A 24772-nucleotide genomic window follows, 5' to 3' on the forward strand; every position below is an offset into this window, starting at 1 on the left:
TCAGCGTTGGGTTTACATAGCTCTCAGAGGCATAACCTCCTTCATCTCATATAGAAGTGGCTAGAGCCAGAGATTTTAACAGGACCACAGATTGTGGAAAGGATCATCAACACCTGAGATACTTGCCTTGGTGATCCACAGGGACTCTAAAACAGCAGGCCAGCTAGCTGAAATGGTTGATAGTTATATGGCGACCAGGGAACTTATGAGTATTCCACAATGTCCACTAATCTTGCACCAACAGTAACCGATGACTTCTGGAAAGAGTGATGGGAGATGGAATATATTTATGAATACCGAGGTTCCTGATTCAGAGCTATATGCAAATTGGGCTCATATGCAGCAATGTTGCATGCTCAGAAATAAGTGTAGATATTGACCTGTTTACAGAGTGGCCCACATCTATGAAACTAGAACTCAGCACTATTTTATAGCTAAAGTGATCATAGAGCTTCCATGTGTTCCACTGTTTTTTACTGTGGGATTACATCCTTTCTTAATGTATTCTGTGGACACATTTTCCCCACTCCTGGGAAACTAGGATGCTCACAGTCGTAGATAGTTGGGACCCATTTGTCAATACTGTTGACCCAGTGACAGTATGAGTGTCCTCCAATTCTATTGCTGCTTCCCTTTTTTGTAGGTATGGTTGGGGAGATAGAGAATGATGAGGACGGCAGTGTGGAGCAAAGTGATGTACAGTCCAACCAACCGAGGAAGAGAATGTCATTGAACCATGTGAGAATATGCCTGATTTTGAACTGAGGAAAGATCTTTTTGCCTCTGAATAGTTAAAGCTAATAAAAGTGAGAAAAAACACAAAGGTGATTGATGGAATGTCAGTAGAACCTGATAGTAGGCTGTCATACCCTCACATAGTAATACATCTAGATTTGTTGTATCAGGTGACAAGGAATGGGGAAGACATTGTGGAACAACTGGTAGTTCCACAGCCTTATAGAATAACAATGTTAGACCTGGCTCTTGATGATATAACTGCTGGACATTTAGGGGTAGAGAAACCTTCTGGGGGAATTGTAGGACAATTTTTTAGCAAGAGGCCCTCTCCCTACCCTAACCCTCCCTCCCTGCAGCCTGAAACTAACCCCCCCTTTGTGCCTTAACCTAACCTTCCCTTCACCGCACTCTAAATCTAAATCTTCCCCCTTAGTGCCTAACCCTCCCCCTAGGGCCTAACCCCTAACCCTCCTCCCAACCCGCTACTTACCTTCGGCATCCCAGCGGTCGAGATGCTGGCGCCGGTATTCTGACCGGCGTCGGTACTCTGATGCCGGTATTGTAAGCGTCGGCATCCTCTCCTATAAAGATGTATCTGCATACTAGGCCTGATTCAGATATTTACATAAATCCGATATTACATACTGTATTGGGAAGGGTGTAGCGCAGATCAAACCCTGTCACAGCAGGTACTGCATCTCACTTACAGTTTGGCGGGCACCGAGTTGGAGAGGGGGAGGCTGTGAGACAGAAATGCTTGCCTCCAGTGCAGGGTGGCCCGAGATGTAGGGGGTGATCGGCATCCTCCTGCTGACGGGGCGGCTCCATCAGGGTGGGCCGGGGTCAAGGTGGAAGGGGTGGCCAACATCCTGTTTCCGATGGGGATGGCTCCAAGCTGCACTGGAGCCAATAAACGGGGCCAATAAATTGTGCTGCACTGATATTTCTACAGTATATGTAACGTCAGTGCAGCACAACTTTCGGCCACATCATTGTTTTGGGCGGCAGGGGAACTTTTCCGGGTGATCAGGCTGAGAAATATAGTGTGGGGAGAACACTGGCGCCTGATTGCTGGATAGATAAATTGAGATAAAAAAGTAAAATGACAATTATTATATGTGTGGATGGTGATGTGAAGGGGTGGGGGTAGTTTAATCGTTAAGAATTTTGCATATTTAGTTTTGAAAGTTTTGTAAAAGCTTCTCTTTTCAATTCTAGTTTTCTTTTAGACTGCAGTGTCATCAATAATGGAAGAGGAAGTGGTCTGGCTACTTACTTCATGCGGAATTGTTTTACTTTTGCCCTGTCTACCATTCCCAGATGAAGTGTGAGAATGTCTGTTTGATGTCTGCACTGCTAAGACTTTGCATCTATTACAGCATTGTTAGGGTGACGAGGCTTCCTACCACTGGATCACGGTATGAGAAACGCTGCTCCTGTATTATTAATTTTCCTTCCAGATGGCTGGGGAGATAAGAAAAACTCAACACACACACTGTGATGAATTCCACTCAGCTCTCAGAGGTACATCCTCTTTGAGCTGTCTTTTATAACTTCAGAAAACTTCTGTTACAAACATTTGCCAAAAATGGTTTGACAGAAAAGAATACATATGATTGGTTTAACAAGTACATAGGATGTGTCAATGCGTCTTCAGTTTATCTTTTCTTCACAGTGTCCAAACTTGGTATCCTATTCTGGGATCTTTCAGCTGTTGCTCTCTTTCAGCTGCTCGTTCAATGTGATGGTGTTTCAATCTCATGATATTTGTGTGAAGGAAAATGGCTTTTGCTCATAAATACTGATGAATCTTACAGTATAAAAAGAAGGGGGGTTTAACTCCCTTTTGTTCCTCAGCACACTGAATAATACTTGCAACAATATATGAAGACTATATGGTCATAAAATTTCAGAGATGTTGGTTGCATGCATTTGCAAATACATGGGAAGCTGCTAGGCCACGTCACGGCTTCTCTGTCACTAGCAGTCCCTAACACTAAGGGGTTCACGTCCGGGGCACAGAGCACCCCAAAAATATCCAGCCCAGGACCCCCCCAGGGCATCACACGAAAAATGGAAAAAGAGTGACAGTGCAGAGTAAAGTATAGATGTGTAAAACTAATTAATAAGTGTTGAAAAAAGGGGTTAAAATATATGTGAAATATTACATGAATAAAATACAAATATAACAGGTGATGTGAAAAGCAACTATGTGTATTAAGTGGTGATGCCCTGGGGAGGCCCAGCCAGACCAGCCCCGGGGGCCCTACGCCCTAGTGACAGAGAAGCCGTGACGTGGCCTAGCAGCTTCCCATGTATTTGCAAATGCATGCAACCAATATCTCTGAATTTCTATGACCATATAGTCTTCATATATTGTTGCAAATATTATTCAGTGTGCTGAGGAACAATAGGGGGTTAAACCCCCCTCCTTTTTCTACATAGTATGACCCCTCCCTTTCATGCACCTGATTAGTACTGCTAGATTGATTGAGCAGCTGCCATTCTTGTTTGAATCTTACAGTATGTTTTAAATAAACACTCTATAAATTATTATAGACTCTCACAGCATCAAACACCGTTTTTAGAAATCCTCAAGTAAAGTACTATAGATCTATTTCATGGTGATGTCTCCTTCAAGTGTAACACAATGAAACATCTCTACACTCCCACTTCTGCTTTTCACATTCGTTCCTCACCTGGATGCTTTCCCGTCTCCTTTATATTGGTATGTCAGATCAACAACAGTTTTTGTTAAAGTATAGATGCAAGTTTTGTTAGAGCCAAGGTGCAGTTACTAAGGCAATAGACATTTCGTCCTCCCAGCCATTTTATATGCCGGCCAGTCTGGTTGTTTTAGACATGATAGTTAAAATTTGCCACTCTCCAAAATCATTGTCTCTTCTGTCCAAAAAGCAAATATATAAGTCAATTGAGACCAGAGACGTATTGTGGCTTAAAACAGGCCTTGGCATTATTTCCGTGCGCAAGGGGCGTGCTGTGAATAATGGGGGTGTGGCCTTGCATCACATCCTGGCCTTGCATTTGCCAGAATTGACCAATGATGACCACCACTGCCGGGGGGCACAGCAGGCCATGGTTCAATAAAAGACAAAAAGTCAAGCTTAGCGGCCACCTGGGGGGGCGGGTCTAATCCCTGTCCCGTCAAGAAAAAGAAAAACCTTTGGCTCCCACACAGTTAACCATCGATGATTTCTAACTATTGATGGTAGATGGCCATCCCTATGGTCAATCTACCTGTGATTGAGACTGGGAACACATGTACCGGTTTGGGTATGGTCATTAGGAGATTGCTTGGATGTGGTCACTCAAACCATCCATCAAATGAATGGCTTTTAAGATAATTGGATGTTAAACTTAATTCACGCATTCATATTTAGTACAAAATACCATGCAAATTATCAGGCCAGACACAACCAAAAAGACCTGGGTCATGCCCCTGGGCCTTCTAATGGTGTCAGCAGAAAGTATTTGCCTAGGCTGCATTATAAATAAACTAAACCATAGTTGGCGACTTTAGAAAAACGGGCGGTGCCAGCCAAACGTGTCGGTGTACATTGCAGTCTCCGAGGACACTTGAATGCTCTTCTGGACAGCCGGGACCAGCCCCCAATATTTAGGAGCCTCCCGGCCATTCCAGGAGATTAGGCGAGTATGAACCAAACCTGTCTATTGTGTTTTGTCTAATCCACCTATCTGTTGCATGATGTGAACAAGCCTCATCCATGGCAGACTTTATTAGACAGATATTTGCATTATGGATTATGACTAAGATTCTCTTACAGCAAAATATGCAGACTGGAAATATTTAGCATTATTCATTTCACTGTTGTACTGTTATAATGTGATTATTAGTTTAGTGCTAAAAACACCAACTCATTATTACATATGCATTTATTTATTACCAACAGAGTAACAATACACAGCAATAACAACAGGCTCATGTCTGTGAATAGACCATGAAGGCCTGGGCCAAGGGTTGGGATCACCACTGATTCACAGACAAGTGGACTAGTATGTCAACATCTTGGCTCCTACAGTTTTAACATTCTACTCTTTTAATATTTCCTCTCAGACATGGGATATAACCCAGTTGTGCTGCCGGGTTTATGCATGTTCGGGTTCTTGTTGCTGTTCTCCAGGAGCATGCAGATGAAGGTGACCAGCAGCTCCAGCGTCCTTCTACGGGTCTGATAGGCTCTATGAATATAAGCATACGCTGATTAATCATCACTCATTTACTAAGCACAGTATAATAGACACTTACTTTTGGAATATAATTGCAACTCGCACAACCCTAATCACTGTCTATTCTTATCTTTAACAGCTGATCTCTTTGCCATCTCATGACCACAGGTTTCCCCGATAGTTATGTCAAGCCACGTGAAGCCAAATCTTCTACAGTGCATGTGATCTACGAAGTGTACACTGTTGCATACGGGACTGCTGGCATTAGGAATGGAAAGGCAAAACCATGGGCATTCCAGGCCGGTGACTGGGAGGAGGGCCATAACTAGGGTAGTGCGACCTGCTCTGACTGGGAGGACGTCTCGAGGTGTTTTATGGGAGTGTCGGTGAAGGCGGCTGCGTTCTCTGCTGCAGAGCCGCAGCCACAGAGGCCATGTTCAAAAGGATTTCAGAAAGAAACACTGCGTCTGCCATAGGCTGGTGTATGTATCAATGGCAAACACGATGGTGCGCCGATGGAGGATTCTTCAGAACCACAGACGGAGTTGCACTGTCTAGGGGCTTTGAAAGTGGGTGTCTCTGTGTTTGCACGGTCCAGCGCTCTCTAGTACACAAGGGGGAGGCTGAGACTAGCATTAGCATATTATCACTGCTGCAACTCTGCAAAAAGTCGGCAGCAACAGCGTTCACTTCTGAATCAGGCCCTGTGTGTCTATACTGACGGAATCTTACATCTCCGACTATCTGTTAGAACCCAATCTACTTGTATTACTGAGTTCAATTGGGAAGCGCAATGGAATATTCTGGCGCTATATCAATAAATGTTAATAGTAATAACAATAATATGAAATAGCCTTGTTTCAATATGGTGCTAAGCAGACTTTTGGCGCAGATGCAATTGGGCTTCATTTAAATGTTAGGTTTACAGGGAAATCAGGGAAAAGCTGGGAGACCTGAGCACAGGTGGGTTGGACCAGGGCTGGTGCTACCATTAGGTAACCTTAGGCAGCCGCCTAAGGGCGTCGGCCACTGGAGGGCACCGCTGAGTCCACATAAAAAATAATGAATGGCATAATTCATAGCTGAGTGGCATATAATGAATTTGTGGCAGTGTTATGAGGTACATTATGATTTTGGTGCTCTGCTATGTGTAATCTATATTATGAATTTGGGACACTGCTGTGTGGCATGGTATTTAACTGGGGAGATTGATGCGTGGCAGGAGGGAGCAGGGGCGGTTGGTGAAATGTTGCCTAGGGTGCCCTGAAACCTTGCACCAGCCCTGATTGGAACTGATCCGAAATGTATATCAATTTATATGTAATATAATGCTATAGTTATCCACAATTGCAGAGGAAATTACTATTATGAATAAACAATAGTCACTCATGTGGAGGTGCTCCCCTGAGAGTACATGTATTAATGTTAAGAAGACAAAAGAAGAAAAGATTATTTTCTTCTTTTGTCTTCTTCATTGAAATGTCTCTGGTCCGCATGTTACAACTGATTCCAACTCACTTCATCATTATTATTCATCTTTTATTTATAAAGTGCCAACATAGGGCCTAATTAAGTACGGATCGCAATTACGATTTCAGCTGCGATTTCGTACGGAATGCAGCTGCGAAAATATGCTAATGCCTGCCACAACGCAGCCAGCATAGAGACACCCACTGCTGCTTTCTCACATCCGTAATACCTCGCACTCCTGTGTATACATCGGTAACATCGAAGCCCATCACGCACAATTACAGCAGACCTGACCAGCCGCAGAAACTGTCTCGTCGCATGCAGTGAGTCCTCAAGGTATGTAGGCCATCACAGTGACTAATTTATGCACGCCCAAGCAACACCGTTAAAACGGACGGGCACGTCTGCGTTTTTCCAAACACTCCCCCGTCACCACCCCCAAACGATCGCGGGCTGTCACTCCCTCTGCGATGATTTCCTATGTGCGCGCGCAATCGCAGTGCCATTGCCGCGCACGTGCATTGCGGCTTATAGCCGACAATTGCTTGATCTGCGTACAAAGTGCATTTGCGATCACTGCTGAATTAAGCCAATATTACACCTGTGCACCTGCTGGGTGACCTGGAAAATATGAACTGTGTGGGGTCCTGAGGACAGAGTTTGAGAACCTCTGGTCTAAGGTGATCGTAATCCAAGCTAAATTTTATGACGAGAAGCAGATGGCTCTGCCCCAATGACTGGAGGATCTAAGTGGTATGAGGAACACTTGATACATGGGTGAGCAATCGTGGCTGTTGGTGGGGAAAGCGCGTGTGACTACTGTATTGCAGAATTATTATTCAGCACTATTATTAAAGCAGGCATTAACAATTGCCAGTTTTGTGCGGCTGCTGGTAGTGTGATACAGTTGGCATCGAAAGATGCTGGCAAACAGGGCCTTCCCCCTCTACATTAGCCAAACCTTCTTCCTTTTCTAGTTTTGGAGAAGGCCTTCACTTTTGTACTGCATAGGCACTCTTCTTGTTATCCGCTAGGCCAGAGTAACTGTATTCCCTGTATATTTGTGTTACGTAATACCCACTGTTCTATACACAGCCAGGACACTTCATTGGATAAGATTCAAGCTAATTGGTGTTATTTGGTGAGTAGAGGGAGGCAGGGCTGTCGGGAAGGGGTGGGGTGCATACTAATTACCTGTGCCCAGGCCTGTAATAAAGGAGGACATAACAGGACAGCCATAAAGGAGAAGGAATGCTTTAGTGCCCCTAATATTTTAATCTGAGTTTTATTGAGCAGGAGCGTGGTAATGCCCCCATGTTTGGCCACACCCCCTCCAGCATCTAAGCTACAACAAAGGCTGCTTCATCTGTTATACATTTTAAAATCGATGAGGGCCACTAGTGGCATCAAGTAGACAACATGGTGCCCCCCGGTGTCTAGGGAATCAGAGATGACATATTTTACTTACAATGTTTAGGTATCTGACTGGTAATTGCTCCCAATGGCATACCTCCCAATAGTTCCTATATTGCAGACCTCCAAGGTGGTGTGGCCAAGTTATAACAAGGTTGGGGTGGATCTGGGTATGGGTTGGAAGGAAGTAACCTACACTGTCTTATGGTGAGTAAATTCTGACATGTTTTGCAACAGTCAGTGCTGCTGCAGGCTATGGACTGTGTTTTCCATTCTGAGGATTTTTATTTTCCATGACGTAATAATGTAGCAGTAGACTTACTGGCTCCTGGCTATGTTCTGAATCTGAATAGGCAGGGATGGTGATAGGAGATTGTTATCTTATATTACTCATATGATACTGTACATGTCACCTGAATTCTCCTTCACACTTGAAGACATAGAATATGTGCTTTCTCTCCAGCAGAATGTAAAAAAAAACCCACTGTAGCATCTTCTACAGTAGATATAATTTTGGAAATCTAATAATAATAAACTTAATAAAAATTGTGACGTTAGCAAATAAAACCTATTAGTTTGCCAGAAATTATTGCCTTTAGATTAGATATACACCTGTGTGTGTATACACACAAGCAATAGTTTTGATTTATGCCGCCAAACCTAATCCAAAACTTAGTTGATCAGGAGAATCCTGAATTATATAAGGCGAGATGTATCAAGCCCTTTAAAGACTGGAGTAGACAAGTGGAGAGGTTTCCCATAGCAACCAGTCAGCTACAAGCTAGCATTTATCAAGTATGGGTTGGGTATGAAATCCGACAGCGGCATCCCGATAGTCAGAATCCCGACACCCATAAGGAATAAAGGTAAGTCTAACCCTAACCTCCCCTCCTAATGCCTAAGTCTAACCTCCCCCTCCCCGCACCCTAAACCTAACACTGCCTCCCCGGTGCCTAATCCTAACCTGCTCCCCTAGTGCCTAAACCTAACCCCTCCTCCCTGCACCCTAATCCTAACACTCTCTCCCCGGTGCCTAACCTTCCCCCTAGTGCCTAACCCTAACCTCCCCCTAACACCTGGATGCCGGTGGTCGGGATCCTGGTGCCAGGATCCTGACCTGTTGGGATTTTAGCTTCGGTATTTAGACCGACGGCATCTCGCACGCTGGGATGTTTACTACATCCCATCAAATACTTTCTATAATTTTATAGGTAGGTAGAAGCTGGTTGCTTCCAATAGTCCACTTCTCGACTCTTTAGAAAGCTTAATACATCTCAAAATCTGATCTGTAATCTAGCCCAACTCTGCATCCTGCAAAATACAGTTCCATGAAGTAGTATCCAGATTCTTGTGGTTGATTCCAAGGTTTCTGGCCAAACTCAAAATCTCAAGGATTCGGCCAAATCCAAGGTGTCCTGAAATTAATTGTGCTTCTTCTAAAACATCTTGTTAGAGAGTTTGAATGTATTACTCACTTATAAACAGTTCATGCTTTAGTGTCTGGCAGGCTATGCCAGTATATTCCACAGGGCATTTACACACACATTCCCCATCAATCTGTGCCACAGTACCACCATGCTGACACGGCTGGCATTTACACACATCATACTCCTCAAAGTAGTCTTCAATGGCTCTCTCTAGGAACTTTGTCTTGTTATATGAGTCTCGTAAGTCACCCGGAACGAGAGTATAAATTTGCTGCAACTGTGGAGATAAAAAGGAAACAAAACTCTCAGGATTACAATATGCTCATGGTTAGGACTAGACTATACAGCGCTGATGGACCTGTGACGTCACACCCACGTGACCCGGCCTGAAAGGGGGGGGGCGGGGATGCTAAGTGTCCCCTTGCGGGGTCGCTACGCTTCAGGCACGGTGGCTCGCTGCGCTCGCCACAAATATTTACTCCCCCTCTATGCCCTCGTGGATGGTAACACAGGAGCGGTCCAGCCTCCTGCAGCGGTCACGTGATGGATACGCCACAGAGGTCCTTTAGCCACATAGGATCTAGCATCAACCGACCGTTGTCACAGATTAGTAACCCAGGATGATTCATTTAGCTAAAGAGACATTGTAAAGTGATACATTGTGTGAATATAATTTAGTTTCTGGTGACATTAGAATGCTCTGTGTTTTAAGGATTTAACCAGGACTTTTTGTATATAAATACAAAATATTTCCAGTGAATAAGTATGGGCCAAGGTTACTGTATATTGTTTCACAGAAAACAAATTAGACTACAGCTGGCCATCCACTATACAATTTTCTGTCAGATATCTGTTCAATCTGGCTGGTTGCAATGAAAACCTGGTAATGTATGGGAGCAAATGACAGTCGTCCATTTACTCACAAACACTGGAAAATAGCCAAAAATGGACGTTCAAATTGGTTAAAACACACAAATGTAACCAATTTCAACAATTTTTGTTGTCCTTCTTTCAGTGTTTAAAACCATATGATCGACTGTCATTTGCTCCCATACATTACCAGGTTTTCATTCCAACCAGCCAGATTGGACAGAGATCTGACAGAAAATTGTATAGTGGATGCCCAGCTTAAGAGGCATTTCATTATCACTTAATTTATACAAAAGCAGGTGAAAAATACCTAATTTTGTATAATTTAAGTGTCAGCCCCATTCATCAATCATGTAACGCAGGAGATATCACACATATCTCCTGGTTACAATTGTGAATTAATAATTTCCACAGTCCCCATACTTTAGTATGGGGATGCAGAAATTATAAAATTCATCAAGTTCCGAAAAAGCTTTTTTTTCGGAACTAGACTGAGAAGTTGTTCGCCACCTTGAGGTGGCGTACAGCTTCCGATAGTCTTCACAGGCTGCTGTTTATACGACAGTCTGTGAAGATATACATGTCAGCCACAGCAGAGGGATCTATTAAGATCCCTCCCTGCTGTGTCTGCACTGCAGAGCCCCAAAACTGAGAGCTTCGGGAGAACCGCAGTGAGAGTGTGACGGAGGGGAGGAGAGGATGCGGCGGCCTGGGGGAGTTTGGTGGAGGGTGCAGGATCGGACTCCAGCGATGTTTCAGGGGGGGGGCTCATTCCCCCCCGACCAGCCAGGACAGTAGCCACGCAATTACCGGCGGGGGAGCGCGTTCCATCCCGGCCAGCCAGAAGGTCAGCAGCCGCCTGACAGGGCTCCAGCAATTACAGACGGAGGAACCGCGGCTGCAGCTGATCGTGAGTCAGGACACATCACTGCCCCAGCTCCCTAGTCTGCTCCCTTTCCCCAGCATCCTGCTTGTCCTCTGTGGGCTGCTGCAGAGCGGGCAAGCGGGCGTGGTAGGCAGCGGAGAACAGAACGCAGCTGCAGCTCCCTGCAGTGGGGGGTGCAGGGGCAGGCAAACATCAGCGGCAGTGGTGGTGGTGGGGGGGGGAAGGGGTGCGGGGGGCAGACCGACATCAGCGGTCGTGGAGGGAAGGAGGTGCGGGGGCAGATGGTCATCCACGGGGACCCTTGGAAAGGGGAGCAGGATCGCACTGCAGTGCCCGCTTTGAGGGGAGTAACACTTTTCTGAAAAGCTGACTTCGTAAAAAGAGCGGCTTTTCGGAAGTGATACTTTTGTGAGGGAGGCATGATGAATACCTCCAAAATATTTTTTAAACTCGCAGCGAGTTTAAAACACAATTATCACTAGTGATAATTATGTAATGATGAAAAGGCCCCTAAAGGTGAATATCCACTACACGAGAAAAATGAGTGATTGAACGATTACGACATCGTTATCGTTCATTAATCGTGCAGTGAATATGTCGGCAACGACCAACAATGCGTGCTCCCGCTAGTCGTTTTCGGCATCTATCATCGCCTGAACATGTGGGCCAACCTGCCAATATCGACAGGTTGTGCATGTTCGGGGATGAGGGAGGGTGTCTGCACTGAACGACATATCATTCAGTGTAGGCACATTACCCACTGCACAGGATGATGAACAATTACAATGTTGTAATCGTACAGTCGTTCCCCACTCTCATGTAGTGTATACGCACCTTTACAGTAATTTCACTATTTCCCACATCACTTATACAGATGTGCCCTTATACATCTAGCCTATAATTCACCACACAGCGCAACTTGCCTGGCGTGAGTGAGCCGTCAGGTCCCGTGAGACTGTCCTAGCATTGGGCATCTTTTCGCAATGCAATGCAAATAGGACGCATCAGCAGACTGCGAATTAATGTGATATGTGACACGTGTATATCTGTGTGCACCTGAGTCTGTATATGAACCTCCGCAAAACTTGGAATGTAAAAAGCTGTGGCTGCTACATTGTAGCCCTTCTTATACAGAATCAGAGACCCAGATGCACACAGATATACATATTAATCACAGTATACTGGTACATCCTAGTTGCATCGCATTGCGACTTAGGGCCACATTCAATTTGAGGCGAAAAGTCCGAGGTCGGCCTTTTCGCCATCATCGCCGTTTTTTGCAGGAATAAAGTATCGAGCGTGTGCCCGCTTATCCCCGTATTCAATTAGGATCCGGCGAAAACGGGACCCGGCCGAAAGGTAAGTATCGGAAAGTTCTGTCACTTTAGGGGAAATCAGCCTGTCACCCCCCCAAAAGATGTTCTGACATGGGGGATCACTATGGGTACCCCCGATTTGGCCTGCTGAAGGTAATCAGGGTTTTTAAATAGCCTCGGCAGGTGCATAAATGCGCCTGTGAAGAAGTGGTGAAGAATAGCACTTATCTTTTTTTATTTGGAAAATCAAATTTGGGGTACATGAAAATGGGTGCAAGCATATTTTTAAGTCCTTAAAGTGTTTTTTTTTTTACTTCTTCAAAAATCCACCTGCCGCAACCAGCCACATTCTAGAAAACACCTGCCGCATACATGGGGAGCCCCCCTGAGGCTATTTCGCTAGTTTTTAAGTTTGTTCCTCAACATTTTGTTTTTCACCCCAAAATGAAAGTACCTTTTTTGGGGTGTCCTAAGGAATTTTTTTAAATTTTTTTGACACGGATTACATTAAGGGGACATTCCAAAGGCTGCTGGCTATTTTATTCTGCACCCCCAAACCCCAAGTCTGCACTTTTTTTCGCCACCTCTGCAGTGGTGAAAACTTATCCCTGTATTTTTTACAAAGACTTCTCGCACCTGCGAAAAGTCTTTGAAATTGAACATGGGGATAATTGAAACTGGCGAAAATTACGTTTATCACCGATAACGGACTTTTCGCCTCTAAATGAATATGGCCCTTAGATGCATTTTCTGCCAAAAATATGAAAAAAGACGCCCATCGCTAGCAGCATCTCACGAAACCTGGCGCACCGAGAGGGACTCTGTAGCGTGACTGCAGCACAGATGTGTAACTAGGACACATCTGTACGTCTCCTACAACACTGCTATAGGTGGACCCTGCGCCTTCTCATTATCTACCTCACATTCTGTGACATCTCCTTGTTATCATTATTATTATCTTTTTATATGGTGCCACAAGGGTTCTGCAGTGTTGCACATAGGGATAAAATACAACAAAGTCACGTAGGTACATTAGTCAGGTAGACAAATTTACATGTTAAAATCATTCACTGATATGCATTAATGAAATTAATAAAATATCTGTAAAGCGCGGAGGAATATGTGTGTACTATATGATCACAGCCCACAGATGACATCATTACTAGACAGTAGGAGAGAGGGCTCTGTTTGTGACAGTTTACATTCTGGAGGGAATATGGGCATAAACAGGGGAGCGGGGGGCATAGTTATGTGATGAAGGGGATTAGAGAGTAAGGGCGGTATTCAGTTAGTTCACACCTGCGGAAAAGTTTAGCATGCCAGACTTTTCGCCGTCATCGCGTGTTTTGGACGTGGAAACTTATCGTGCGCACTATTCGCCGTATTCAAATCCAAACCACGAGAAAACGGGACCCGGCAAATGTGAAACAGGCAGAAAGTGCTGTCAGAATTGGGGAAATCAGCCTGAACCCCCCAAAAAGAAGCACTAACATTGGGGATCAATATAAATGAGTACTAATAGCCCTAATAAAGCTATTTTGGGTACTTAAGTTTTAACAATTGCTTGCTATTAGCGCATACATGCCTACCCTCCTGGTTTTCGCGGGAGGCTCCCGATTTTTCGGGTAACCCCCCGCACCCCCGGAAGGGTAGGCATTTCTCCCGCATTCTGCCCACTTCCTAGTGAAGTGGGCAGAAAGAGGAGAATACCCACGGCGATTGCGGGTCTCCCTGTAGGGGGCACATTTACCGTGAGGGGGCGGGGCTTAATGACGCAAATCGTCAGACCCCGCCCCCATCACCCCCCTCCTGCTTCTCTTACCCGGGCTTCTCCCGGGAAGAGATCTGAAAATGTAGGCAACTCTGTATTAGCGTCCTTGTAAAAGTGGTGAAGGGGGCATGGCCTGACTGGATACCAGGGTAGACGTGTTGCCCTTCAGCTCCCTACAAACCCTAGTGGATTACCCTGCTACGTTTGCCCCTTGCTGTTTGGGGAGACCTCTCCTGCATAACTACCTCCTCGGGGCTCCGCTGATCCCCCGGCTAGCAGTCGCGAAGGTTTACCTCCTCTGGGGCCTTTGCGGCCTACTCCGCCTCCGGAGTCCCCGGCCTCGATTTCCAAGCCAGGCCCGCCGGTACCGCACTTGCCGCCGATCGCGGCCGGACTCTCCCGCGGCCGTCCTGTCACCTTGGACCCCACTCTGCCTGGCTGGAGTGGTGGTCTGGGCGGTCTGTGGAGGCGGGGGAACCCAGGAGAGGCCCGCAAACGGAGCCGCGAATCGTGGGAGGGCGCCATTTTGGCTCCCTTATAACTCCCCCTGCACCACCTCAGCATCAGCCGCTTGGGAGACCCTGACACCAGGAGTAAAGAGGACACCTCACCAGGGCCCCCTTGACCAACCACCTCTATACACAGGTACAAGATATTATCAAATCTATTGATTGCTGTGTTAGACTGTGGCTCCTGATTCCTGGCTCCCTTAAATCTGCTCCCTGAGTACACACTGAGATACTGCAGCTATAGGTGGCCGTGATGAGTGACCTGTCGGCTGGTCCGGGGTTGCTGTTTTGACTCTGGTCTCCTTAATATTGCGGTGCCCTCTTCAGAGAGTAATAGAGTTATAGCAGACGCCATTTTGGATCATCTGTGCAAATATATAATCACAAAATCAGTCACCTCTATGGTTCTTGCTCTCTATGCCTACTTGTTCTCCAGGAGCCCTGGCGGACTACTGAAGTGTCGTTACTAGTTGCGACTCACTATGTCTCTCTGAAACAGCTTTTTGCGTTGGCCCTGATGCCCCTCTGAAACTTATCAACATGCAGATTTAATCTTTCCTTCTCAATGTAACCACCGACCACAAATTGAAACATCACCAGTACCTGTATCTACTCGACACTCTAGTTGGAGGTGCCGCTTCATTGGAACACATCGGTATGGCTCCGAAAAGAATAAAAGCGGCCAAATCGGCTCCACCTGTTCACTTTTTTGGATCCTCTTCTACCTCTACTAAAAGCCGTCTTCAACAATCACCACCTGAGTCTGCTACGTCTCCAAAATCCCCACCTAGACAAGCAAGTGGTCCTCCTGTACCTTCTCAGGAAAATGAGGACAGTTTAGATGGTCCAGTTACCCTGCGTTCCATTCATACTATGTTAACGTCATTTAAGGTGGATATAACCTCGGAATTAAAATCTACCATTCAATCTCTGAGTGCTGATATTAGTGAAATCGGAGATCGTACCGACCATTTGGAATCTAAAATGGAAGAATTGGTTGCATCACATAATGACCTAATCTCAGCACACTATTCTCTGCAGGAGGAATTAGCCTCTGTGCGGGACAAGGTAACAGATCTGGAAGACTGCTCCAGACGCAACAACATTAAAATAAGAGGTATTCCGGACTCCGTCACAAATGCTGAGTTATATGATTATACCACGGAATTATTCCAGAAACTTCTTCCTGATGCCTTACCCTCGGAACTTCTGATTGACAGAATCCATAGACTTCCAAAATCCAAACAAGCTCCAGCCCAAGCACCTAAAGACACCCTCCTTAGAGTTCACTTCTTCCATATTAAGGAGCGTATACTTAAGGCTACTCTCTCTTCCTCCCCCACAGTTGAATGTCTGGACAATCTCCAACTGTTCCCTGACATTTCCCCAGCGACTCTGGCAAAACGACGTCTTTTCCTCCCAATTACACTGGCCTTGCGTAAAGAAAATATTCAGTATAGATGGGGATTCCCGACTAAACTGATTGTAACAAGAAATGGCTCGTATACAGTCATACAATCTCCAGAAGATGGGCCGGCTATTCTTCAAAAATGGGGTGTTGCTCTTACTAATCCTACCAATATGCCTCCTAAACCTATACCCCAAGAATGGTCCACAGTGCCGAGGTGATCCCTTGAGGTGTAGTATCTTTACAGTTACTGGATGTAGTTCTACCATTCCAAGCTATATTTAGAATTTTGTTATTCAATATGCTCTTTCTGTTTTTTATTTTTTTTACCTGTACTTCCTATGTGTATTAGGTTTACGGCTTTATGATGTACGTTATCTACGATTTTTGAATGCTATCTATGTTGTTAATATTACAATTGAAGGAATTATTTGAAATGAGGGGTACTAGGTGGTCTTCTCTTTGAGTCTCCCCCCATACTTCCAATTTTTCTGTCATGTTCTGTTTCAATGACAGAAACTCTAGCTCCTTTATGGATGCTATTTCGGTTTGTTGTATTTTTTTGTTTTATATGTTTGTTATTTTATTTATTAATTTTTTATGCATACAATCTCTGTATTTGTCATTTTTGTGCAGGTCTATTTGTAAAAAGTCCACACCACATTTATCTGATTCCTCCCCATGGCCAATTTTTTAAGCATAAATGTTAAGGGCCTTAATTCACCTCATAAGCGACGTCTTGCATTAAAATACTTCTTAGATCAAAGAGCTGACATAGTGGCAATTCAAGAATCGCATTTCCCATTACATTCTACTCCTCAATTTACTAATAAAGCCTATCCGACTTGTTATACCTCCTGTGGCCCATTTAAGAGGAATGGAGTGGCCATACTTTTGAGCAGATCATGCCCATTTAAAATAGAAAGTAAATGGGTGGATTGCAGTGGTAGATATATTATCTTGGTGGGGAAGATAGGTACTAAATACATCACTCTAGTGTCAATATATGTTCCTAATACAAGACAACCTAGTTTTCTTAAAAAGTTTTTACTTAAATTACAGGAAACTAGAAAGGGAGCTCTATTCATTATGGGCGACTTTAATCTTGCACCCGATCCTAAATTGGACAAATCTTCATCTCTCGATAAACAATCATTGAATGTGGCTTCCTCCCTAGCTCATTCCTTCTCGCACTTGTTGGCTGAATTTGACCTTTATGATGTTTGGCGAATCAAACACTCTAGAACACGTGATTATACCTTTTATTCAGCAGTTCACAAATCATATTCTAGAATAGATCTTCTTTTGACTGATAAATGGTCTCTCCAGTCCATTCCCCGGATTGATATCTTACCAATTACTTGGTCCGACCATGCTCCCTTACTATGGTCTTGGACCCCCTTTCCCACGTCTCCCACCTTTAGACCTTGGCTTTTACAAGAATATATTTTATTAGATGATGTTGGCTCGCGTGTTATGACTGACGCATTGACTGCAAATGTAGAATTAAATTCTCCCAAAGACACTTCAGCCACGAATCATTGGTGTGCACTCCAGGCGGTAATGAGGGGGGCTGCTATACAAGCCGCAGTTAAGATTCGGAAATCGAATCAAGAAATATATCTTGCATATCAAGCTGATCTTTTAAAATTAGAAGCACAACATAAACAAAATCCAAAGGATTCTATTGTTTTCTCTGCCCTATTAGAAGCCAGGAAGAAGTTAAATAATCTACACCTCTACTCTCTTGGAAATAGAGCCAATAAACTGCTAGCCCGCAAACTTAGAGGGAAAAATGCTATTAATAGAATTAAAAGTCTCTCTAACCCCAATGGATCCTCAATATCAAATCCTAAAGATATTGCTCAACAATTCGCCTTATACTATGAAAAGCTTTATAACCTTTCTCAAGATACCCATATACCTCAGCCCTCTGAATCTGTGATAAATTCATTCTTAGATTCTGTTAATCTTCCATGTCTTTCCCCTTTGGAAGCAGAAGCTTTATGGGTCCCTTGGAGTGATAGCGAAGTATTAAGAGCGGTTAAATCCCTTAAAAAAGATAAAGCACCTGGCCCAGACAGATTCATTAACAGTTTCTATACGCATTTTTAAACCATTTTGACCCCTATTTTAGTAAATTTATTCAACGATGTCTCTACTCAATCATTTCCTAAAGAAATGTTAGAAACCCAAATCATCACTATTTTGAAGCCTGGCAAGGACCCAACACTTTGCCCAAACTATAGGCCAATAGCTTTATTAAATTCAGATATCAAATTATATGCAAAAATAATTGCTAATAGATTGAATCCTATTCTTCCTAATTTAGTTTATTTCGATCAGGTGGGCTTTATCTTAGGGGGACAAGTGCCAGACAATACCAGAAGAGTTTTTTTCCTCCTGGAAGCCCAAGCAGCTTGTTCCGTGCCTATGGTTTTATTGTCCTTAGACACGGAAAAAGCCTTCGATAGGCTACACTGGCTTTTCATGTCCCGGGTACTGGCTAAGTTTGGCTTTTCTGGCTTGTTTTTGAAGGCTATCTTGAATCTCTACACTGTCCCTTCGGCTAGAGTATACAGTAATGGGTTTTTGTCCAACAGCTTTAATATCTCTAACGTGACTAGACATGGGTGCCCCCTTTCACCTTTAATTTTTGCACTAGCTATGGAACCCCTCGCAGAAAAAATTAGATCCTCCTCCTCCTTTGTGGGCTTCAATATTGGCCATAAGCAGCATAGGATATGTCTTTTTGCTGATGACGTCCTGCTATTCGTCACAAAACCAGACATTTCCTTACCTGCTCTTCACAATATACTTCAAGAATATACTGCATCTTCATACTATAAACTAAATACCTCAAAATCAGAAGCATTAGCATTCAATCTTGATCAAGCTTCCCTAGATAGTCTCCGGAATCAATACCCTTATGCCTGGCAGACATCATCTCTTAAATATCTGGGGATCAATATCCCTCTAAATCCTCAAAATGTTATTAAATATAATTATCAGCCTTTGTTAGAACAATTCTCAGCACTTACCAAAGCATGGGTTAATTATGAAATCTCCTGGATGGGCCGACTCTCCTCTGCAAATATGATGCTTCTTCCAAAAATTCTGTACTTATTTAGAGCCATTCCATATTTAGTTCCATTGAATCTGCTAAACAAATTCTATGCAGTTCTGTCTACATTTATTTGGAAGGGTAAACGTCCTCGTATAGCTAGGACTCGACTATTTCGGTCCAAATCTAGAGGGGGACTAGCGGCTCCTAATCTCGAATTCTACCAGCACGCTTGTCTTTTGGATCAGATGAAAAACTGGTTAGCCCCTCTACCGATTAAACCATGGGTATCTATTGAAATCTCTGTATCTCAAACTCTCCCCTTACGGGACATTATGTGGACTAAAACTGCTGATAGACCCCATAAATCCGTTATTCCAAAGAGCGTCTCTGATACCCTTATAGTTTGGGACAAATTGATTTCCACACATGGGGAATTTTCTCTTCCCTCATCTCACATTTCTATATTAGCCCTTTCTCGGCTGATCCCGGATCTAGTACTAACACCCGGGCATGAGAAAGGTATTATAGCAGTTAGAGATCTTTATACTAACCATCAATTTAAATCCTTTCAACAATTACAGGATCAATATGGTATTCCCAAGACTAACTTTTTTAAATTTTTGCAGGTGAGACACTGGGTATTTTCTAACTCTGGCCCAAATCATCTCCTTCCCACCCCACCTCCTTATATACTTTCTAAACTGTCTACTACTGGCCATAAGAGTGGCATTTCTATGTGGTGTATAATACGCTTATGACTCTGATGGAGGAATCTAAACTTTCTATACAATCCAATTGGGAGTCGGATCTTAATATATCTCTAACTGAAGAAGATTGGTCTATTTTATTTATGAACATTTTCAAAATGTCCAAATGTTTGAACCATTCTGAAATGCTCTATAAACTAATTCACAGCTTATATTACACCCCAATCAAGTTGCATAGAATCTGGCCAGACTCCTCTAAATTATGTTGGAGGAATTGCAGGTTAGACGGTACTCTAATACATATCTTTTGGTCTTGTCCTAATATATTTTCCTTATGGTCAGAGGTATTTCAATTAATAGCTCAGGTCACTATGGAGACTCTTCCCCAGTTTCCAGAAATCGCACTCCTACAATACAATCACATAATAAGTATGTTGTTGGACACATTTTGATAGCTACAAGGGCAGCTCTAGCACAATACTGGAAGAGACCTGACCCCCCATCTCTCTCGATAATAATATCCAAAATTCAGAGAAGTTTTGAAATGGAAACCTCTGGATTTAAATATTCTTCATCATCCTCGTCCCCACTGCTAAAATGGCGACCCTGGTCGGCCTTTACTGAATCATCTTCTCACACGACGTCCATAATTGGCTAGCTTTAACACTGCCCCAATTCGATATGCAAAAGGTTATTATGACAGACCACACATGTTTTCCCATTAATAATGGTTGCATGTATTGTACTGTTCTGTTTTGTTTTTTATAATTTATAGTATTGTTCTGTATTACTTAGTTTTTCTATGTAATACTTGCTATATTTTTATTTTATTTTTATATTATATAATTTGTCTAGTTTATTTTCTTTTTGTATTATATTTATTTTTATTTTATTTTTATAAAATTTCAAAAATATAATGTTTATATTATGATGATTGTAAATTACTGTTTACTATTGTCTTATCTGATGTATATTGGATTTTTTTTGTTCTACTAATAAAAATTATTTGAGTAAAAGTGGTGAAGAATGGCATTAAGCAGTATTTTTTTGAGAAAATAAATAGTCCTGTCATATTTGGGGTACTTAAAAATGGGTACTAGCATATTATAAAGTCTTAAAAGTGAAGTTGAAAAAAACGTGAAAAACACACCTGTTGGAAGCACCTGCAATCCTAAAAACACCTGACCCATCCTTGCAGACCCCAAGGAGCCTATTTCGCTAGTTGTTATGCTTGTACCCCCACTTTGTCCTTTTTCGCCCCCAAAATGAAAGTACTTATTTGGGGTGTTCCTCACTTTTTTTCTTTTTTTTTTTTTTTACACAGTTGTCCTTAGGGGGGCTGTCCCAAGGGTTTTGAGTGGTTTCCCCACTTTTGCACCCCAAAGTATAAAGTTTGCACCTGCTGTTCAGAGGCAAATCTTTTTTGCCTATTACATTGCATTGACTTTCCGCATACGCGAAAGCATTTGGGATTGAACACGGAGATAAGTTTCCGACACGCGAAAAACTGAGATTGGCGGATCTCAGCTTTTCTCGTCTAATTGAATACGGGCCTTAGAATGAGAGTATGTAGGCTTTAATGATAAGATGAGTTATAAGGGAACACTTAAAGACTTGGGGGTAAATTTACTGAAGTGAGTTTTAGAAGTGATGTCGCCCATTGCAACCGATCAGATTCTACATAACATTTAACTAACACCTTCTAGGAGATAATAGCTAGAATCTGATTGGTTGCTAAGGGCAACATCTCTTCTAAAACTCACTTCTAAAAACTCTCACTCATTCAGACCCGCTCGCTAAGATGCATACTCTCGCTGCTGCCGATGGTATGCAGTGTGTATGCATCGCAGTGCGCGTGCGCATACCTTAGCGAAAGTTCACAATGCATTCGGTCGCTGCACATAGACAGTCCAGCAGAGTGAGTGACAGGGGAAGCCGTTTGTAGGTGGTAACAGGGGCTGAACTAAAAACAACCATCGATCGCTAATAGGACTAAATTTAAATATATAAACTCAAATTACCTGTATGTTGCAAAAATTGTTGTATAATACAGCAGAGATAAAAAATGTGCTAGTGGTAACACAGTTACACACCTGTGAATCGGGTGTGTTGGACAGACAAAATATGTGGAGGAACCCCTGCGCTAATTAATATGCATAAGGGTTGATATGGATGAACTGACAATCACCACACTGCTATAATTATTTATAAATCTTTACTTATAATAAAATATAATATAACAATATCAAATTGACCGGTCAATATACAATGTAAAAAGTCACCATATTATAGTGATACAATTCTTAGATACACTATCACAAAAATGTATTGCTGAGAGAGGTGAATCCAAAACATAAACAGGCATATAATATTTAATAGGTGTCTTATATTAAATGTCTCTCATAGATAGTCTCAATATAAGGGGTATATTCAATTGGCCGCGAGGTTTTGCGAGGAAAAAACCTCGCGCCCCTCGCGGCCAATTTCGAAATCCTGCGGGTATGCGCCCTCCCTATACCCACGGGATTCAATTAAAAACCAGTGGGCGCGGGGTTTTCATCACTGAAAACCCCGCACCGCGTAAATTAAAAAAAAATAAAAAATTAACTTACCTGCCCGGGTCCCCGCGGCTCCCGGCGGCCTCCCCTCTCTCTTCTTACTAGAGAGGGGGCTGCTGGGAGTCCCGGGGGCTGATGGGAGGAGCAAGGGCTGCTGGGAGATGTAGTTCTCCCAGCGCCCATTCCGGGGGGGCCACACACACTGCACCGGGTGTCACACACACACTCATGCACTCATATACACACACAAACACATACACACTGACATACATCACACACACTGACATACTCACCGCTGCAGCAGAAGAGCCGGCTCCCGATGCAGAAGAAGAAGAGAAGACAGCGCTTTGGAAGATGAGTAATTAAGAACTAATTAAGCTAATTGTATACTTCCAATTGCTTAATTAGTCCTTTGGGGAGGGGGGGTTGTCAGAGCAAGTACACGTGATTTTTCCTAAGAACATTGATTTCTGGAAAAATCACGCTTGCTCAGGAGGTGCGCAAAAAAAAAACCTCCCGGCGCGTGTTTTTAAAAATAACACGCACCTAATAGAATAGCAAAAAACCCACACCTGCAGGAAATACCTCGCAGGTGCGGGTTTTTGGCTTTTCTCGCGGCCAATTGAATATACCCCTAAGAGTTAAAAAACAAAAAGCAAAAACCAATCATCCAGTTCACAGGGAGAATATTGGAATGTTTCACACTAAATGTGTGATCCCGCTGCAATGCTCTCACCAAAGCGCTGATCATATGTAATATCAGACAGCCGGCTCCATGTTATTAGGAATCCTGGGAGGCATCTAATATACAGCTCCGTTTAAGTAGATGAAATAATGTCTATTTCCAGGTAAGTAAAGCCAGGTAATTGCCGGAGGAGGCTGCGTCAACGGAGAGACAGTGTATATGCGAAACCCGTCAGAGGTATCCTTCCAGGACACATTGGGACTCATTTAAACACAATGGTGGTGTTCCGCAGCTGGGACGTGGATTTCAGGGACCCCGGAGGACATTCGCTGGCAGTCGGAGTAGAGGCTGGGATTGAGACGCGGCTGAAGCACCTTTACTGCACCATCAGGTGAGCCGCTCATACACTGTCTCTCCATGGACACAGCCTCCTCGCGACATTGTATCAGTGATGTAACCGCAAGATTAACCTGAGTTAACCTTGCGGCTACGATGTAGCGGTTCCCACCATAGACTTCAATGGGGATTTCTCACCATTGAAGTCTATGTGAGACACAGGCTGGCCGCATTCAGCTGATCAGGGAGCTGCTCCGGCGGAGATGCTCCCTGATTGGCTGGCGACGTCTTCAATGACGGGGCACACGTGTGCCCCAGTCATGTACGCGGAGCAAAGGTATGTGTACACACATACCTTTGCTCAGTCCGCATGGATCGTTTTTCTTTGCGTGGATTTTTTTTTTCAACCCCTGGAATGCCTACTTGGAGAAGTGGACGCGATATACGCATAGGAGAGGTGAGTATGGATTTTTTTTTTCAGGTACACCCCCTATGGATTACTTTGGATACTAGGTGAGTATGTGTGAGTGTGAATGTATGTTTTATTAAAATTTTACATTCACGGTGTGTGTTTGTTTATTTACGTATTTCTTTAGTTGTGGAACTACAAGTGCCAGCGGGCCCATAATGCCCCGCATGCTGGTATTTGTGGTTCTCCAAATACCAGCATGCGGGGGTGGCTTGCTGGTACTTGTGGTTCTACAACTAAAGACAATATGGAAACTTTAATTTTACACTTTACACTATCAACCAGGCACCCACCGCCCTAGGGTGCCAGGGATAGCCCCGGGCTATCAGTCTAGGCCTGGGGTACCCTGGAGAGGGGTACTCCTTTAATGGGGGGGTACCCAACTCCCCATGGATCCCCGGCCGAGACTGACTAGCGGTCAGGGATAATGCTTTGGCCGGGGAAACCGGTGAAAGGTTTTCCCTGGCTGTGGCATTATCCCCCCGCTAGAAAGAGTTCGGTGCTGGTTTCGGAATTTTCAGGGGACCCCTGATTTTCCAGTACCAGGACCAGCTCAACAAAGCCCTGTGCTGGTTCTTAATATACAGCGGCCCCCCTACGCATTTTGGCCCCTGTATTTTTAGAACCAGAACAGGCTTTATAAAGCCCGGGGCTGGTTATGCTTTTGGGGAGGGGGTGCACGTTTTTTTTTTTAAACACACACAGAAGCCATCACGGATCTCACTGATCTGTGATGGCTTCTCTAAAACTCGCACCTTTTAATGCTCGCATTAAAAGGTGTCAGTTTACATAGTCCTAAACTCGCAAATGCAGTAGCCTCGAGCTGAAAAGTTTGCAGGCTATTGAATTTGCGAGTTTCAGTACAAACTTCGAACTTTTTAAAAGTGCGAGAAAGTGCGAGTTTGTACTGTTACTAAAACTGACACCCTATTA

At 43.7% G+C, this 24772-nt stretch overlaps 1 pseudogene; it reads right to left on the reverse strand.

Moving 5' to 3' along the window:
* The window catches only part of LOC148478878 (complement component C9-like), a 75864-nt pseudogene that overhangs the window by 14760 nt on the left and 36332 nt on the right, over window positions 1-24772 (reverse strand).

The sequence above is a fragment of the Taudactylus pleione genome, unplaced genomic scaffold (genome assembly GCF_031769625.1).
Source record: "Taudactylus pleione unplaced genomic scaffold, aTauple2 ptg000647l, whole genome shotgun sequence".
NCBI lineage: Eukaryota > Metazoa > Chordata > Amphibia > Anura > Myobatrachidae > Taudactylus > Taudactylus pleione.